At 47.5% G+C, this 17,037-nt stretch overlaps 1 protein-coding gene across 2 annotated transcripts in view; it reads left to right on the top strand.

Moving 5' to 3' along the window:
- Window positions 1–17,037, top strand: part of Cnksr3 (CNKSR family member 3) — a 94,547-nt gene that overhangs the window by 27,798 nt on the left and 49,712 nt on the right. The window contains exon 1 of one of the 2 annotated variants that reach the window (XM_029482786.2): window positions 8,193–8,237. The exons of the other annotated variant lie outside the window; for it this stretch is intronic. The gene's annotated coding sequence lies outside the window, so the exon portion shown is untranslated. Of the gene's footprint in view, window positions 1–8,192; window positions 8,238–17,037 lie in introns of those variants that run through there. 2 annotated transcript variants of the gene reach the window in all.

Raw genomic sequence — 17,037 nt, 5'->3', positions numbered from 1 at the left:
GTCCACCTTCCCTTCTCAGAGCTGGGATTTGCTCTGGTTTGAACTCATACAGGTCTTGTTTGTGCTGCCTTAGTTCCTAAGAGTTTCTATGTCCTGTTGTGTCTGGAAGACACTGTTTCCTTGGAGTCATGCACCTCTGGCTCTTAAAATCTTTCTGACTCCTTACACATGGATCCCTGTGCGTTGGGTGCTGGGGAGGGATCGATGGAGACATCCCCTTTAGGGGTGAGTGTGCTCCTAAGTCAAAAGAGAGAGACTAGACCTGTTGCTGTCAAGTGAGTTCAAGAATTCTTCAGAGCTCTTGGCTATGTGACTTACAAACTGTTTATAGGCACTGACAATGATGGCTTCATACAGAGTTGACTGTTTTCTGGCCTTCAAGGAAATGGGCTTGTGGGAAAGAAAGACTTTAGGAAGATCATGGTGTGTGGTGTGTTATTATAGGTCAGTAATGTTAACTCAGACACTGGGCAGGGCACGTGATTTCGTCTAAAGATTTCCTCAGTGATTCATCTTAAGGGATGGAATTCTACATCCACCCCCCAAGCACTGGTTACTTTGATTACACAGAGAACAAGCTGGAAAGGTAACTCTTGTCTCTTCATTATCTGTCTTCTTTCAGCTTTGAGGAGTCCAAGTATATCCTGGACACAGTGTAGCCATTCCTGCTGAGTTACTCAGTTTTCTATAACTATAACAAAATGCTTGGGGTAAATAATGTTAAAAGGGGGAAAGGTTTGCTGGGATTTGAAGTTTTACATGTTCCAGCCCATACTTGGTTGGCCCCGTTGCTTTGGGGCTGTAGTGATAAACTTACCAGGAGGCATCATTATGGTGGAAGTGGGTCAGGTTAACATGGTAGAACCTCTGATGCTGGAGTGAGGCAGGAGCTTGGAGTCTCAGACTCTTTTCCAAGGTCATGACCGCAATGACCCAACCAACTCCGGCTAGGCTCTACCTCTTAAAGGATCCACCATCTTGCAGCAGTGCTAAACTGGAGTATATGATTTTAATAGATGATATTTGGTAGGGCATTCACTATCAAAACTGTGGCATTTGCTGTAGGGAGAAGGCAGAGCCAGCCCAGGGCAGATTGAACAACTCTATCTGGAATCCGCCATCTAGCCCTTATTGGTAGCTTGGCTGTGAGCCTTGTTTCCATACTTGTGGGACACACCATGGGGAATGAGTGTCCAGCATCCATTAGCCTCTACTTGCTCTACTTGAGACTGGCCCTTAGTTTTATTTATCTGTTCATTTGTATGTTCATTCATTCATTCATTCATGCATGCATGCATGCATGCATGCATGCCATGGAATGGGATGACCTAGCACCACATTCCTGGTGCTCAGTTCTCAACTCCATTTCCCATGGATCACTTTTGGTTGTTGATCATCAACAGAGAGGGAAAGTGTGCTTCCCTTTAGTCCAGGCTTCTGTTTCTTTATGTTCCCCCATGCCCCCAACCAGAACCCCTGCAGTTTAGTAAACCCAGAAGCTTTCTGTCCAGGCTCAGTATTAATCCCTCCCACAGTGGGATGTCTGGGGAGCGTAGAGCCAACAACGTGGTTACAGTAAATTGCAAGTGTGAAATCTCAAGGTACTCTGGCACACATTTTTAATTGGGAAGTCTCTTCCAGATGCTTCTCTAATAGCAGCGAAGAAAAGTTAAAATTGCACGTGAAAGCACAATCTATTATTAATATTTTAACAGAATCTATCTTGAAGTGGCGCTTTGGAAACAGAAATGCTTCCTGGGTAGGACGCCCAGAGTCTTAGGTTCTTGTTGCATGCTCTTGTCCTTAACTGTAGCAGGGGGCTCAGCACTAATCATTGTCAGCCCCGGGTGACTCACGCATTCCTGGCTGCTCTGTGTTTATGTGCAGTAGGGAAATGGTTGCCCCCTCTTTCTTCCATGCTAGGTTGAGCAGCTGAGCTCCCCACTTGTTATTTTTAATGGGCCCTACTTTTGGGGCTCCAGCTGGGGCTTGAGGAGGGACAGCTGGCAGTATGGCCCAGGCTGTCTCATGAGGTCAGGCTAGCATTCCAGAAGTTATAACCTCAGGACCTCCCACGGAAATGTGAGCCCTCCTTTTCTACGGTTCATTTGCCTAGCTCAGAGAACACGGAAGCTGGGGCAACAGCAGAATTGCCTGAACTGAGAAAAAAATTAACTCTTGTCACCTTTATTACTGGGAGCCTTGTGTTTTATGTCCTGTGGTGTTTTCTCCCTGTGGTGTTTCCAGTTGCCCATCTGTTTGGAAAGTCCAGGGCCGGGGAAAGGGTAGCTGAGTGGTGAGAGGCTCCTCAACTGCTTTATGTATTTGCTTTTGTGGGTATGTGTGCATTTTATGTGCACCACTTGCATGTAGGTACAGAAGGCAGAGGGAGTTACAGGCAGCTCTAGGCTACATCTAGGATGTAGGTGCTGGGGATCCAAGCAGGATCCCTGGAAGAGCGGTAAGTGTAACTGCTGAGCCACCTCCCAGACCCCTCTGCTGTTGTAAAAACAGTGTGCTCTTTTGAAAAACAAAGTTTTAACCTACAGGATTTAAGAGTTGAGTTTGGCAGTTGATCACAGGCTGTTGCTGTGAAGGGAAGCTGCCCTGCCGGCGTCCGTGCGACATTCCCGTTCGGCCAGCCTTCCTGTGTCTTGGCAGATGGAGTTTCTTCCTCTCGAGCAGAATTGTTTTCCAACTGCACAGTTATAGCCGCCTTCTGCACCGCGATGCAAGGCTGGGTGTCAAGATCATTTATGGGGAAAAACCCCAAATGACTGACAACACCCAACGTCTACCAGAACAGAGAGTGAGCTATCTTTGTAGAAGTTTTCTATAAGACTGTTTGGAAACTTGGGTTTTGTTTGCAGGCAGATTTTCTTTTCTATGTAGGCTTAACTATTTGTGTGTGCAGGTTTGTGTGTGTGTGTGTGTGTGTGTGTCCTTGTTTGTAGTTTTGATGATTGAACCTAGGGCCTTGTGCATGTCAGGCCAGCAGCCATCCACTGAACTCTTTCCTTCAGCTCTGGTGCTGGCTTTGTAAGAAAAGAAAGCAAGTGTTTCAGGCATTCGTGAGGTGAGCTGCAACCACCCCACCTCGTACCATGGATCCAGATGTTTGCCATGGCAGCAACCCCAAAACCACTCACTTTATGAGGAGATCAGACAGATAAGTGCACGATGCCAATCCAGGATGGCAGAGGGCAGGGCCTGAGGCTGCTGGGGTGGGGTCGATGTTGGGATGTGAAGAAGGGGTCTTGAGAAGAGAAGCCTTGGGGACCTATGGAGTGAGAGAGTTCTCAGGGGGCACCAGAGCAGACAGCTCAGCAGTACAGCAGTGGGGTTCCTTTCAACGGGAAGGTATTCTGGGAGAAAGCTGGTATGGAGTATGGCAGAGATTTGTGTCGGGGAGGAGTTTGGTTCTCGCCCTGGCCAGCTTTTTGAAGCCCGTGATTTGTTCAGTGCAGTTTCATCCTGTTATGGGAGGAAACTGAGATTATGGGAGTCCCATGAAAGCAGAGTTGGTCTCCAGTTATCTCTTTCAGTGTCTGCTGTTGACTGTTAGAGGAATTTGAACCTCATCTGTAGTGGTAATTTTTTAACAGTTTTGTACTCCCTATGGGTCACATTTGTGTGCTGCCCAGGAGCTATCTTGAGAATGAAGGACACCGCGCGCGCGCACACACACACACACACACACACACACACACAAACCAGTTAATTTTAATATACCTTGATTAGCTCAAAGGCTGAGCAGTTCTAATCCTCTACTGGGCTAGCATGTAATTCCCTCCAGTACTCCTGGATCAACACCTTTTAAATCTGTTTTATCTTTGCTGCCCTCTTACATGCTGGGCAGCCCCTACTGTAGGGCTGCTTTCTCTTTCTACCTACATTTTGGATGAATTTTCTTCTGCAGCTCTAAATCTGGTCTGTCTCCCTCTAAGACATGTTGAGCTCTCTCTCCTTCCTCTCTTCCAGTTCCTAGCCTGCGCAAATCTTAAGATCCCACCTCAGTCTACTTGCCCAGCCATTGGCCGTTGGCTCTTTATTGATGGATCAAAAACCAATTGGGGACAAAGACCTTCAGTGTTTGGACAACAGACTCCTGATTTTGGGGGCCAGATTAATTAAAAGCATTAGAACCAACCCCCAACACTCATCCTTTGTACTACTGAAAAGAAACTGGGGGATCCACATTGCCATATTGGGGTCCTGGGAAGACATGGAAATACAGAGAGAACTGGTCTTTCCTTGGGAACTAGGTCTGTGCATATTGAGGGGAAGGGACCATTTTACCCACAAGTCCTGTGCATTTTGGTGGTTGCAAGCTCCATGACGCTGGTGAGTTGTCAGTAGCTGATATCACTGTCCTACCAGTGAAGATATCTTGTAGCTGTACTGTGTAGAGGAATTTGAAATTGTTTTTCTGTGTTTAATGTCAATGGTGGTAAACCGGGATACTTCAGTAGGAGTCGTGTTGTTCATACAGCCATGCTCACTTTAATTGTTTAGTGATGAGAAAGTTTTAAGGGTGGGTGTTCTTTGAAATACAATGGATGTGTCTAAATAAAGTGGGGTGTTTCATGTAAAATCGGATTTTACTTTGGTGTTAAGCTGACCCTCTGGAGGCTTGTGGCTGTGTTGTTTGCATAGGTATGGCAGATAAAGGGATTAGTTTGCGGTTCTCCTGCCAGACTCGGTGGGATGGCATATCCCCTTCATGTCTCATATATGTGAATTTTCTGATACCAGACCCTCATAATATTAAGGCTGGATCCACTGTTATTTTTCCTCTGATTTTAGGTGGAAGTCTTGCTAAGGCATTTCTTTTATTTTTGTGCTCCTGGCAGGCATTCAGACAACTCATTGCTTAATGATCTCTCTGCTCCCTGCTTATGAAAGAATGAAACCCTCTCAGTGCTGTGGCAGGCATTCTGCTAGTGGCGTGACCTGTTGAGACCTGTTCGGGACCTGTGTGCCTGACTTGCTGAGCGACCTCAGAATGTCATGATTGTGAAGTCACAATCCTTAAATTTTAAGGTGACTGATGGTCGTCTCCATTCCATTCTACTTCCTTTTGCTGGCAGAAGATATCTTTGCTTTCTGAAGGAAAAGTCAGGCAGCCTCACAAAGGTTTCTGGGAAGGCGTGTGCGAAGGCCCGTGGATGCTCTTTACTGCGTGTGCAGATGAAGGGTTCGTTGAAACACTCACACCATACTGTTCAGGGTTATGAAAATGGATTATCCAGATTGGTGGGAAGGGACTCTTACCAGTATTGCTTCTAGAAGGGCAGTGGGCTTTGCTAAGCTCTCTGACTGGGAGTCCAGAAGTGTCTTTGCTCACCTTTGGGGTCCATTGTGGATAGAGTGGAGGGTACTGGAGAAGTATCTCTGATCACAATTTATTTTCATTCCTGTTATCTTTAGTATTGATTATTTGTTGGACATCCATCCTGGGTAAGGCACAGCCAATGGCATGAAGAAATAGTTTCTTTCCAAAAAGTAAAGTTGGCATCCAGAGAAGGTTGGGCATGGGGAATGAATAAAGACTTGGGGGTGGCACCCAGTTGCTCAGCCACAGGGACACTGCGCTGCTGAATGAGTGTCCTTTACTCTCAAGGCTGACATTTGTTAGAGATGGGCTTGCAAGGTGACATACATGAGGTGTCGAGAGTGCAGATGCAGGGCCCAGCACTTTCCTATGGTGGGTGCTGTCCTAGTTTCTGTTACTGTGGTGAAACCCTGACCAAAATAAACTTGGGGAGCAAAGGGTTGCTTTCAACGTAAGTGACAGTCCAGCACTCAGGGAAGCCAAGCCAGGAATCTGGAGACTGGGGCAGACACCACAAAGGAATGAGGCCGGCTGGCTTGTTCTTTCTGTTTTGTTGAACTACTTTTCTTATGTAACCCCAGTCCTACCTACCTGGGAAGGCTACTGCCCACTGTGGGCTACACCCTCCTGAATCAATTAGCCATCAGGAAAATGCCCTACAGACACGCTCACAGGCCAATCGGGTGGAGGTAACTCTAAATTGAGGTTCCCTCTTCCCAAGTGACTAGTTTGTTTTGAGGTATAAAAACTACAACAGGTTGCCTTCCCAATTCCATCCCTGATTCTGCTGGTCAGGAGAATTGGGGAGGAAGCTTGGGAACTTTCCAGATGGCAGAGGCTATCAATGGCTATGATCTGCTGAGCACCACTGCTTGGTAAGAGACAGTGTGGTCCCAGTAGAGACTGTGGTGAAACCCAGATCCGTTCCCTGCAAGTCACGCTATTGGCTCTGAGCCTCCCAGGGAAGACAGTGGGTTCTGAGGTTGCATGAACCTGGCCTTTCAGACCAGTTCTGCCGCTTTCTGACTATGTCATTATCAGCAGTTTTCTTAGTCCCTCTTGGTTGAATCAGTTTCCCCACTAGTGAAGGGAGACAGTGGGACCCATCTGTTGGCTTCTAGGAACAATGGCCAGACTTGTGCTTCATTTTATTTTATAAGTACAGTGTTCGCTCAGTCAGCAGAGGCCAGCCCTCCCTCTGGCTCCGCCCGCTCTCTGGCTCACTGATAGCCACTGCAACCACAGCAGAGATAACGCATCTCCACACTCTCTTCCCACGCTTCTCACTTCCTTCACCGCACTGTTGTCTGTCTGCTGTAGACTTTGAACCTGGTCCGAATTCTCGGTGTCCTATTTGATCCGTTTCACCGTTTGTTGATGATCTTGTCTCTCACCTTCCCTCACTCTCTTGTGAGATCGCTGTCTTCACTCAGCCCATCTGCCTCCACATACAGGACTGAGCAGCTCCTGTCATAGTCTACACCCCTCACAAACTCTTCAACTCTGCTCTTCCGTTTTGGACACATCTTTCCTGTTTAATACACACACACACACACACACACACACGCCATTAAGCTTCAAGCACAATGCTTTCATGTGTTTGTTTTGTGCTAGGATGTGTTCAGTCATTACTGTAAGCCATTTCATTTATAATAACACTGTGAGATGAAGCAGCATCAACATAGCCGTCGTTTGGAGGAAGAAAATGAGGCACAAAAATGTTCAGTTACTGCTCAGGGTTGCAGTCTGTCAGTGACCTGGCACCTCAGACACACTCTGGGCACACGCTCTGCCTTCAGTGTTGTCTTCTCTGCCCTGTAAGGGCCAGGGAACAGTGGCTGGTCTGTGTCATCCTAGCACATGCTAACTGCATCTCTTTCATCTGGACCTGATCATGCTGATCCCTCTCAGGTTGGAGGTGGAAGGAAGGAAGGAAGGAAGGAAGGAAGGAAGGAAGGAAGGAAGGGAGGAAGGGAGGAAGGGAGACTGGGGGCAGTGAGTGAGTGAGTGAGGAGTGGGGAGAGGAGGAAGGAAGGAGGGAAGGAAGGGAGGGAGAGAGGAAGGAAGGAAGGAAGGAAGGAAGGAAGGAAGGAAGGAAGGAAGGATGGATGTGAGCACTTGCATAATCATGGTGAGAAGGCATGGTGGCCTGTCGCTCTGTGGTGGCAGGAGCTTGGGGGTTGAGAGCCTTAGCTTCTCACATCTGTGAAACAGGAATGAGGGCAGGTGAGGGAGAAGAAGAGGATGCAGGGGGAGCAAGAGCTGGGCTTTCATCTCCAAAGCTCGTTCCTAGTGGCCCACTTCCCCTGGCCAGGCTCTACCTCCTAAAGGTTCCGAAATGTCCCAGAACACTTCTACCAGGGAAGCAAGTGTTCAAGCATACAGGCATGTGGTGGACAAACCATGACAAGCTTCAAGCTCCTCCGTCAGCTATTAGGAAGTTCTAGAAGGTTGTAGAATCACATTACTGTACTTCCTTGCTGTTTGGAGGTACCATTTATAGTTTCAAACATGATTGAGCTCCACACTGCTGCTGCTTCTTGTCTGTCTTCTGTGTCTTCAGGAGAGTGCTCTAGTGTGTGTAATTTCTTTTATTTTCCTTATGTATGTGTGTGTGTGCACGAATGTGTTCTTAACAGAGGCCAGAAAAAGAAGTTAGGTGTCCTGGTATGTCAGTTTCCATGATACAGGCGTCGCAGTGACCCTGGAGGGGGCTGGCAGTCAGTGAGTCCCAGGGAATCCTCTTGTCTTCTCCCCCAACACTGTTGGGCTCATAGGTGTGTGTGTGGCTTTGTGTGGCTTCTTACATGGGTGCTGAGATTCTTGTTCTTGTTTAGCAGATGGGCTTACCATTGGGCCACCTCCCCAGCCCTGCCTCTGGAGTCTGGAAAGCTACAGTTGGGTGAGCATGTCTGGGAAAGTCCTCAACTCTCATCAAAAGGGTGCAGAAAAACAAGGTCCACTGGGTGTGTAGAAGAGAGAAAATCAAGGTACCCTCCATGTCTAATGCCATGCTCTCCTGGTAATCCAGTCCCATGAGAACGGCATTATCCCTCCTAAAGGCCTAATCCCCTCCTAGAGCCCTGCCTCCCAGCACTGACTCGGCCGGCAGCCACACTACAACCAGCTTATTCAAGTCACAGCACCCACCAGGTCTTGCACAATACCCAGTAGAACCTAAGACATTTGAACTCAGGTACTTCACAAACAGAGCCTACCCAGTTTTTGACTGTTGGGGGAATGGTTGTGAGCTGAACACCCTTGGTTCTTGTCCTTATAAGCTGTGGTGTTGTGCAGCCAGAGCCCACAGGGGCCACCCAAACATTCGCTTCCATAATGAGCTGTTCTGTGAAGACCCACAAGAAGGGAGGGGTATGCGCTGTGGAAGGGGTTGAGCTGAGGTCTGCAGGCTAACTGGGAAGGCCCAGGCACAGAGGCGGTGGGAACTTACCATTTAGCAGTCATTCCTTCTCTGTTCACATAGTCTGCTGTTCAGCACTTTATTGAGCTTGGCTGGTGACAGATAATAATTAGCCTTGAAATCTCCATGTAACCAAATGTGCTATTACGGGCTGTGTTTTTTTAAATCTGACTTATGTGTAAATAATATATGTGTTAGCCTGATGGAGAGTTACTACACTTCACGTAAAGTGCAGCCAGCCAAGGCTGTGTGTTTTGACAATTGCACTTGGGGCCAGTTCTGTCAGTCAAACCTATCCAGGCAGTTTGTCACCGCGAGGATAACGCTGTCTGGGCTTGCCATCCCAGGGCAGGTGCTCTTTGCTGTAATTCATATGGTGTGTATTTGTTCTTGAAGTTGTTTTTGTTGAAACCGGAAGAGCCAGGTGCTTGCAGATGGTGCATGGGCAGATAGGTGTATTGGAAAATTTCTGAGTGAAGCTGGTTAACACTGACAGGGATCCGGGATCCCCCCCCCCCCCCCAGCCGAGTACAGAAGGCTTCCTTAACCCAGAGCAGCACAGATATGTGTCTATGTACACAAACCAGCACTGGTGGTGGCCACTGTGCAGCATTTCAGCTGGTCGGTCAAGAGTGGGGAGGCTAAGGCAAGGGTTTCTAAAGTATGAGACAGGTGAGAGGAGGCAGGTGAGTGGCTGTACAGGACTGCCTCAGTTACAGTGTTACAGCTTGCCTGTCTGGTCTGACCAGGTCAAAGGTCAAAGGAAGAACAGTCAAACTGTTACTTTCTTCACTTGTAAGTTTTTCACAGGGAAGTCCTGAGACAGTTACTTCTGCCTGTCTGCTTCTTTCCACAACATTTATGTCTTATGGCAAGTTATACCGATTTATAGTCATGACTTAAAGTTTGTAAAATGGCATTAAAATGGGTACATTTCAAAAGAGACTTATTTTTCATTATTTTTAATTATGTGTCTCTTGTGTCTGTGTGTGGCTGTGTGCATCTGTGATTGCAGGTGCCTGCAGAGGCCAGAAGAGGGCATCAGAAACCTCACTGCTTCTCTCTGTATTTTCTTTGTCTTTTAATATTTGGTTTTGTTTGTGTGCTAAAATCTGGCAACATGGTTATTGTACTGCTTCCTGTAGTTATAACGAAACAGTGGATGCTGAGGTTGGTGAAGAATTGGGAACCTTTATAAATCTCTGACAGAAAAAAAATACATCTCTGAGAGGAAAGTAAATTAAAACAGCTCTTTAGAAACTGTGGCAGTTTTTAAAAAATTTAAATTATCATTACCATAGTTACCATATGTCTCAATAAAAGAATCACACTTTTTTTGCATAAAAACCTGTACACAAATATTCATAGCAAGATTATTTATAGGATCTAAAACGTAGAAACTGTCCAATTAGATGTCCACTGGATGAATGGATTAAAAAGATATAGTATCTTTATACAGTGGAATATAGGCCAGTCATGAAAAGCACGAAAGTACCCATATGTAATGCAGCATGGATAAACTTTGAGAGCATGCTTTGTAAAATAAGCCAGCTACAGAAGTATAGCTTACAGTATTGATTCTGTTCATTATGTTTATTTACATTTTCGGGTTTTGTGGCGCTGGGGATCTTCTTACAGCTCCGTGTATATGTGAGTTCAGAACAGGTAAATCTCTAGGAGTGGAATGTGGGTTAGTGATGACCGAGATTCATGGTGAAGGGGGACTGAGGAGTGACAGCTCACACTGATTGAGTTTCTGTGGAGAAGGGTGGTGGAAATGCTCTCACCTTGAACAGTGGGGTCGGTAGTACCACTCTGAATGTACTGACAGCCACTAAGCTAAACATATCAAAAAGACAGATCTTAAGATATGTGAATTGTATTTTAATGGTAAGTACCTGGGCACAGATAGCAGGAGGCCTTCCCTGAAGCTGCACTTCTGCTGCTGATGGTATCAGTTTGGGCTGACTCAGAGGGAATCTCCTGTGTGGAGGGAAATGTCTGTCCCTCCCAGAAAGCTTTTGTTCTGTGGGAAGAGTCATGCCTTTCCTAAACAGGAAGAAATGGAGATGATTAAAGTCACATTATCTGTGCATTCTCCTAGCAGGGGGAGGAAGGGACAGGCGGTCCCTGGGAGGCCTTCAGTAGCTGTTTGTCTTGCCTAAGGACTGGTTTGGAGGAGGATGCTCAAGGTCTTCTGGGGCTCTCACTGGAAACAGGGTAGCCATTATCTCCAAATCTTCCTTCTCTGCCACCTCCCCTGTCTTTGCTTTTCCCCGCCTGCGTCCTTCACTGTCAGCTCTTTCCCTCCGGAGAGCAGCTCAGCCAATCTTCCGCATTATCTCTTGACTTTCCTGTCACAGATGCTCTATAGCTTCCCTGAGCCCCGAACACAGCCCCAGACCGTGGTCCTGAGGAGCCAAGGTTATTGGTACTTCCAGACTCGGCAGTATAGGGCCCATGCTGCTGTTTCTCTGGGCCAGATGCCTCCTTTGTGTACAGGGAGGCACAAGTCAGAACATGAGCTGGGGAGCAGGAGCCACTTGATGGCCACACAGTCCAGTGTCTGTCCTCAGCCACCTTAGGCTGTGTACACACATACATAGTCTCTGATCTGTATACACACATAGCCTCTGATCTGTGTACACACATAGCCCTGATCTGTGTACACACATAGCCCCTGATCTGTGCACACACATAGCCCCTGATCTGTATACACACATAACACCTGATCTGTGTACACACATAACACCTGATCTGTATACACACATAGCCCCTGATCTGTGTACACACATAGCCCCTGGTCTGTATACACACATAACTCCTGATCTGTGTACACACATAGCCCTGATCTGTATACACACATAGCCCCTGATCTGTATACACACATAGCCCCTGATCTGTGTACACACATAGCCCCTGATCTGTATACACACATAGCCCCTGATCTGTGTACACACATAGCCCCTGATCTGTGTACACACATAGCCCCTGATCTGTATACACACATAACACCTGATCTGTGTACACACATAGCCCCTGATCTGTGTACACACATAGCCCCTGATCTGTATACACACATAGCCCCTGATCTGTATACACACATAGCCCCTGATCTGTGTACACACATAGCCCCTGATCTGTATACACACATAGCCCCTGATCTGTGTACACACATAGCCCCTGATCTGTGTACACACATAGCCCCTGATCTGTGTACACACATAGCCCCTGATCTGTATACACACATAACACCTGATCTGTGTACACACATAACACCTGATCTGTATACACACATAGCTCCTGATCTGTATACACACATAGCCCCTGATCTGTGTACACACATAGCTCCTGATCTGTGTACACACATAGCCCCTGATCTATATACACACATAGCCCCTGATCTGTGTACACACATAGCCCCTGATCTGTGTACACACATAGCCCCTGATCTGTATACACACATAGCCCCTGATCTGTGTACACACATAGCCCCTGATCTGTATACACACATAGCCCCTGATCTGTGTATACACATAGTCTCTGATCTGTGTACACACATAGCCTCTGATCTGTGTACACACATAGCCCCTGATCTGTGTACACACATAGCTCCTGATCTGTGTACACACATAGTCTCTGATCTGTGTACACACATAGCCCCTGATCTGTATACACACATAGCCCCTGATCTGTGTACACACATAGCCCCTGATCTGTGTACACACATAGCCCCTGATCTGTGTACACACATAGCCCCTGATCTGTATACACACATAGCCCTGATCTGTATACACACATAGCCTCTGATCTGTGTACACACATAGCCCTTGGTCTGTATGCACACAGAGCCCCTGATCTATGTTGACAGCCACTTAACACTTCCTCTTGCTTATAGCCACACCTCCCTGCCTTTGTTTTGATTTGAGATGGTAATGGCATAAGGAGACTATCAAATATTCTTCCTGTAATATATTTATTTGATTCCCCAAAAGGCTAACCCTCTTTTTTAGGTGCAGAAGTTTGGGGACAGCTGGGAGAGAGTTGAGAATTCTTCCAATAATTTTAAACCCTAGAAACAGGCCATTTTATGTGGGGTGTCCCTCCCTTCCCTCCTGGGTATGTACTGCTCTGAAGGGCCTCTTCTTAGAGTTCACAAGTAAAAGGACTGAGAAGGAATTCTACTCTGAAACAATATTGAGTCTGTCTCCTCAATATGGAGCATCCTAGAGAAACTTTGGGCATCTACTTTGTGGCTGACAGGCTCTAAAGAATGTGTGTTCTCTGACCCACATGGTAGGAGAGCCATTTCTGTCTACATTGTCTGTTAAGCCTCCCAGTGGCTCACAAGGACACTAAGCTGGGTCTGCTTAAATAATGTGTGCCATTTCCTGCTGCATAAAACTGTCTTTTTCAGAGCATTGACAGGGATGCCTGTAAGCGTTCTGTATTGGAGGTCAGAGGTGACATCTGACCTGGAAGGCATCAGCCCCCAGCCGTGAGCCCTGGCTGTGCAGGTGTGTGTGTGTGCGTGTGTAGTCTATAGTCTACTGTGTATTTCCTATCCTCTGGTGCCTCAGCTCTTCATCTCTAAAGGGAAGCAATTGTTGTCTGCAGCCCTGGGGGCTTTAGGATTCAAAGGTATGTATGTGTATGTGCATGTGTGTGTATGTAGTGTCTGAAAGGGGGAAGGTGACATTGGACTGCTACTCTGTAAATGTGATTCTTGTATGTTGATGATTCTGCTTTATTCTTCTGAGTTTTCTTTCTTCTTTGCTTTTTCCTCTTCTTCTTCCCCTTCCCCTTCCTCTTCTCCTTTTTTTTTTTTTTTTTTTTTTTCTGAGACAGGGTTTCTCTGTGTAGTCCTGGCTGTCCTGGAACTCACGGTATAGACCAGGCTGGCCTCAAACTCAGAGATCTGCTTGCCTCTGCCTCCCGAGTGTTAGGATTAAAGGTTTGTGCCACTACACCTGACTTTCTTTTGTATTTTCTATTGGAGAAAGACTGTTTGACCACAGTCTTTGGTGAGATGTCTGGGTCTGTTCTGTTTTGCATCATAGATAAAAGGATTTGACTTAGGTAAGCATTTGTTCAATTGGACCAATGGAGACTAAGGTTGTTGACAAGCTCAGAGCACTTGGAGGCCCACACATATGTACTGGCTCCCAGAGGGCCTCTTCCTAGGTCAGAGGCTTGCTTCCTTTCTGGTATGGGATGCAGGCTGTGTGCACACCTGAGGGATGCAGGCTGTGTGCACACCTGAGGAATGCTTTGTGCCCAGTGGATGTTTCCATAGGCCAGGTGCTTTTCTCTTGTGAAACACAAAAAGTCTCTTAGATGTGGTCTCTCTTCCTGTGTCCTACTGTAGCTTTGGGGGAAGGCCAGAAGAGAGATGTGATCTCTGAGACTCCTTCCCTGGGAAGGTGATGGCTCTGTATCTCTACAACGAGGCTTAGTCCTAGCTGAGTAACACACAACCTGGCTGTCTGTAAATCAACTGCTTTATGCACAGATGGCCTTTTACATTGAACTCAGAGCTCAGGGGTATGTAGTGTTTAAGTGTTTGCTCTCACTGGGTCTGTATGAACTTATGTTCCTCACAGGTTCACTGCACACAAATGGTGCCACCTCCTTGCCCTGGTGTGGTGGTTTGAATGATGTGTCACCTATATTCTTGCACCTGAAAACTTGGCCCTAATTGGTGACACTGTTTGGGCAGGTTTAGGAAGTATGTTCTTGCTGGCAGAAGTGTGGAATTGGGGGTGGGCTTTGAGGTTTGAGAAGCCATGTGTTGTTTCCAGTGAGCCCTCAGCTCTCGCCCTTAGTGATGCTGATGACCCTGGAACCATAAATAAACAAACAAACCCTTCCCTTGATAAGTTGCTTCGGTCATGGTGTTTTGACAGTAGAGAAGGAACTAAGACACTTAGTGATGGGGTTGGCATCTGGAACTTTCTGTTCACAGGGCTCTGGATGAAGGTGGGAAGAAGGCAGCATGGAAGAACATAACATCAGAATTCTGTAAAGACTGAGTGGAGAAGATAGCGTTGGTGAAATGATCATGTCATCTACGCAGGGTCTCAGGCTACTCAGAGCCACAGGCTGGGTCCTTTTCCAGCGAGAAGAGGGGATGTGAGATTAGCCACACTGAATTGGCCGAGGGCAGTGGGCAACCTGTGTTGGTCCCGGAAGTGTGCTACAACCAGAATGTCCTGGGGAATCGCCTGTCTGTGTCCAGTTCTCCCCTCGGGGTAGCCAGGTCCTCTGTGCATCAGGCTAGACTGGAGGAAGGGAAGCTTAGCCAGGCTGGTTGTCAGTGAGATGGAGGACAAAGAACACACACCTAGGAGCAGCTTAGGAGAACTAGTTTAGTTTATGTGGGGAAGGGCAAAGGCTACACATCATTGGCCGGGGCCAGAGTGCTGGGGATACCTCATTTGCATGAGAAGGAATCCCAGGTGCTGCTGGACACGACCTTACAAGGGGGAAGCATAGTTTGACCCAGCTACCAGCTACGTGACCTCCTCTGGTGAGGCAAGGGTGGAGGGTACAGGGTTATGTGCACTGAGACTTGCAGGCACCTACTCTTGCTTCAGGCCTGCTCCTCCTAGTCCCATGGCTCCCTGGCCCCTCAGAGAATGAGTAGAATACTACAGTTCGTAACCTTGGTTAGTACTGGGGAGATGGCTCCTTTGGTAAAGTGTCTAACATGCAAGCATGAAGACTCAGGCTCATACAGTGGAGGATGAGCAGGGAGAGGCCTGGAGTGACAGCAAGTCTAGCCCAATTGGGGTGTGCCAGGTTCAGTAAGAGACAGTGGGTGGAATGTGTGCGTGCGTGTATGTGAGTGTGCATGTGCATGTTCAAAGATAATACCTGGCATTGATCACTGGTCATTATACATGCACACCCCTTTGTACCCCATTCCCCAGATTCCCTGGTTGTGAGAGCTGGCATTTTCCAAGCCACAGTTAGAGCAAACATGTGGGAATTTTGTGCCAGAGAGCCAGCAGAGGTGTAGTACATAGCTGGCAAATGAGGGAAAACTGAGATGAAAACCAGGGAGCCAGACAAACGCACCTAGAGGGATCATGATGGGTGGGGCCTATAGCTTTACCCACCACCCCTTCTCCAACCTCATCTAGGCTTTTCATTGTCTTTGCAACAGTGTGCTCCCCAGTGCCAGGTAGGTGCACAAGACCTTATGATGAACAGGGAGCACTAGTGGACCTGGCTGTATCTTAGGGAGGGAGGGATGGAGGGATGGAGGGATGGAGGGAGGCAGGTGTAGGCTGGTGAGTGCACTGAAGCTCACACAGGTTCCAGGAAGGGAGTGTCAAGCCTTATCATGATCAACTGACCTCTTCTTGCTGGTGTGAAATCAGAATTTAGGCTGGAGGATGGACCTTGTAGGTAGGTGAGTATTGCGGGAGAGTTGAACTGGTGGAGAGAATCAGGTGGTTGACAAAGTGGTTAGAGCACAAGGGGAGAGGACTGGATGTCAGGGAGGCAGGCAGCAACAGATAGATCACCACAAGTTTTATTAGCTGCAGACTTCATCCCAAGGGCCTGGGGAAGCCAGCAGTGCTAGGAGTAAGGGAGTGGCATTCAAGCTGTGTCAAGAAGGCATTAGTGAACTTGATGTATCCCACAGTCTTATAAAAGAATTATTTTATTTTTATTTTTGTGTCTGTGTATATGTGCACATCAGTGCAGTGCCTGTAGAGGCCAGTAAAGGGTGCCAAATCCCCTAGAGCTGGAGGTACAGGTGAGCCTCCCGATGTGAGAGCTGGGGAGCAAAATTTGTCCTGTGCAAGAGCAATCTCTCTCTCTGTGGTGTAGTGTGTAAAGTGTATAGAAACCATATATGTGTGAAGTCTCTAGCCAAGGTAGATGGAAGGTAGACTAGTTGTCCAGAGGTGGCATGGAGGGACAATGGGGAGTGACGGTGGAGGATGCTGGGAGGTGGAGGATGCTGGGAGGTGGAGTGGAGGATGCTGAGAGATGGAGGATGCTGGGAGGTGGAGGATGCTGAGAGATGGAGGATGCTGGGAGGTGGAGGATGCTGAGAGATGGAGGATGCTGGGAGGTGGAGGATGCTGAGAGATGGAGGATGCTGGGAGGTGGAGGATGCTGAGAGATGGAGGATGCTGGGAGGTGGAGGATGCTGAGAGATGGAGGATGCTGGAAGGTGGAGGATATTGGAGAATGGGGGCACTGAGAGACAGAGGATGCTGGGAGGTGGAAGATGGGTCCTTCTGAAGTGTGCTGAATCTGCTTG

Source organism: Mus caroli, unplaced genomic scaffold, assembly GCF_978045245.1.
Source record: "Mus caroli unplaced genomic scaffold, Mus_caroli_1 scaffold_9, whole genome shotgun sequence".
NCBI classification, from domain to species: Eukaryota; Metazoa; Chordata; class Mammalia; order Rodentia; family Muridae; genus Mus; species Mus caroli.
Note: the sequence above shows the minus strand (reverse complement) of the source record. Positions and strands in the feature narration are given on the sequence as shown.